The sequence below is a fragment of the Henckelia pumila genome, chromosome 4, assembly GCF_033568475.1.
Source record: "Henckelia pumila isolate YLH828 chromosome 4, ASM3356847v2, whole genome shotgun sequence".
Classification (NCBI taxonomy): domain Eukaryota; kingdom Viridiplantae; phylum Streptophyta; class Magnoliopsida; order Lamiales; family Gesneriaceae; genus Henckelia; species Henckelia pumila.
In genome coordinates, this window is record NC_133123.1 from 30,603,411 (window position 1) to 30,606,884 (window position 3,474).

The following is a 3,474-nucleotide window of genomic DNA, read 5'->3' on the forward strand; positions in this document are numbered from 1 at the left end:
TTCGGAGGACGCTTCTCTAACACGTAGAAAGCCTTCTCCGAATTTAGAATGATTTTTAACTTACGGAACCATTCCGTATAGTTGGCGCCAGTCAACTTGTTTTGATCGAGAATTGAGAGTAGTGGATTACGCGAATTCATAGTAATGAAATACTGAAAAGGAAACAGACAATAATCAGTGATTTGTTTAATTAATTTACTAAGACATAAAATATGGCGAATTTCATTTTATGAATTACACTCCCACTATTTTGACGATTTCACTACCCTCTAGTGAAAACGAGAAACATTTTCTTTAGTGGGAACATGGAGTCCAATTGACAAACTATGGTCCCGAATAATATCAGCCAACCATAATTTTCAAAAGGTAGAGCCCAATTGCTTCCAAAGCAACCTCCATGTTTTTATCTCATGTCCAATAAGGGCCCAATAATATGACGTCGTTTATTGTGACATGTCAAGATGACCCATCAATATTAAGTTGTGATGGACGGTCGCCATGTGGATCCCCAATAATATGAGTCAATCCCATGGGAGTTCCACCCAACTTACAACATGTGTCGATCCAATGTACAGCTTTCCGACGAACGGGCCCCCCCAATAATATGAGCCGGACCATATCCGCGGGTAGCATCACATACATTGATCGTTGATGGAAGGTAGGAATATTTAAACAATATTTAAAATTTCCTTTTGTTTATCTTGATATCAATTTTAAATCCTATTTAAAATGAGGGATTTTATTTTTGAAAATTTGTCTCATCATGCAAATATATGTATGCTTGCGGGATTCATACAATTTAGTCTAAACATGCATACATCAATAATATCATATATTATTAAAGGATGATCGATCCCATTAACTATTCGACCCGTGGTTGCCAATCACGAGTCTAAGTCCAATCCTAGGTGTTATGCAAGTATGCAATGCAATCCTATTACATTGTGCTTCCAATTTACATTTATTCGGTCTTCATTGTCTGCTGGGCCCACCATTTCTTCAAATCTTTGTCTCCCACTAAGTCTAATAAATTTACAATAAATTTCGATGACAAATATGGGATATATTTTTAGGGGTGGGAACGGGCCATAAACCAGGCCCACTTTTATTACTTATGACAATCATATTAGGCTATAAACCAAGCCCATTAATAAACACCAACAACAATAAGACAAATGTAAATCACCTAACATACACCTAAAACATTGGTCATGGCAATCGATCATCCTTTATCCATTAATTAATTCAATAATTAAATAATTGGATAAACATGCAATGGAATCATAATTTAAAAGATAAAATCATATTTTATCTTATCCATCCATAAGATCATATCTTATCATCAATTGTACCAAAATAATTAATTTTATAAAATTTAATTTAACGGATAAAATTTATAAATTTTTCAAAAATTCAAATTTATCCAAAAATCAATTTTAAAAATTTCGGACTCGAACAATTCGATCCGATGCCTCGTGATCTAATCAAAAACAATTTTCGATCGGATCAAACACAAGAATTTCAAAAATTCAAAATTTTTAAAAAATTAAAATTTTAATTTTCCGGGCTGCTCGGGACAATCCCGGGCAGCCCGTGCCCCGACCGGGGCTAGGGCTGGGCAGCCCGTCGCTGCCCGTGTTTTGCCCGTCAAAATTTTGATTTTTTTTTTAAAATTTGTTTTGTTTCAAAAACGAGGCTTAAAAATTTTGTACAATCGATTAATTTAATCGTTTGATCTGAGCAACCTGACTCTGATACCACTGTTGAAAAACTGTGTTCAGATCAATTAGAATTGATACCCGATGCAGCGGAAGTTTAAAAATTTATTTTATTAATATGAAACGATTCCATATCTGGGTATCAAAACTTTTACGATTAAATTGTGTAAGTAAAATAAATAATCACAATTAAATATTTTACCTTAAAATCTCGAAGCGAGATTATGGACACCAACAGAATTTAATCTACTCTTGTTGTATATCCCCGAAACTGATGAACTAACGTTTCTTCAATCAGGTCCACGAATAGAAAACAAAACCCTCTGATTGACTACACTAGAAATCAATCAGAAGTTTGCGTAGAGAATAAACAGATATGATCTGTTAATTCAGATTGTAATTTTTCATAAAAATCACAAGCCAAATTTTCTCCGAAAGGGACAGAGGAATTTTCGAAAATCCTCTTGAAATAATTATGCAGTGTTCGAAAATTTGAAGACTGAATCACCCGTAATTTTCGAACCCACTACATGTATTTATAGATAATTTCTAGACTAGGTTAAGTTATAATTGTGTTAGGACTCTAACTCCTTAAAGCCCACAATCCATAACTTAAGCCCAACAAGCCAAGCCCGTTGTTCTAAAAATTAATATAAATTCATCGTGACTCCGATTGATAAACTGATTTTACCAATGTGCACAGAAACCATTTCTGCATCTTTTAAAGTCAAGATAATTTTTCTGAATCCGAATTCAGTGATTTCCAAAAATGCCCATCCCTATGTCATTTTAGGAAATCTCACTCCCTTTAGTTAAGAAGTTCAACTTCTCTTTCATTAAATTTAACTCTTTAAATTTAACTATCTCTACGGGGTTTTAGTAATCCATTACTTGTGTAACCCTCAATGGTTCAGGAATACAGCTAGCCGTGGGCTCACAACTCCTTGTGACTCGGAACAACAATTTTCGACTTACCCATCGAATCATGGTAAGAGCGCCTAGCAACATCGCCCCATGATTTCTTAGGTATTACTGATAGTGCCTGCAAGAACCAGTAGATTTTGGTTAGCGTACAGTACGATCCCTTCATCCATATATCCCGATCGAATCAACAACCATTGGTATATCGAAAGTCGTTCGAGATTCGATAACTATGCATTACATCTTGGAGATCAAATAGTGACATCGCATGTGTTACTAGGATAACCCATTAACCTAAAACACATCATGTACTCTGGCCAGAGATTCGTCACACTAATATCTCCTCAGATCGCATAGGATATCCACACTCGCAAGTATGTGGTGAATCCTTGACAACAAAGCATCGACTCCTATATGTGTCGTAACTGTACCCAATCCCGACACCTGATGACCCCAATAGAGTCGGTAAATGAGTCAAAGTACAGTACTATCATATAGAGTCTCAATGATGTTTCAAGTAATAAGGACTAATGGTGTACAACCAAAACCGCGGACTTTATCCACTCGATAAGTGATAACCACTTGGAAAGTCCGAATAGGGTAGTTCGATCATTCATCATATGAATATCCATTTGCATGCTTTGAACATCTCTATGTTCCATACCAATGAAACGTGGTACTCGGCATCGCAAATGCTAGTCTCAATCTCGAGCGATCTTTATCCCTTTTTTTCGGACGGCTCAATTGACTAGGAACAGTTTAGAATATACAGTGACTATAAGATGTGTTTCATGATAGCCATCCCCATGTGCTACCACATCGTACATAAACTATA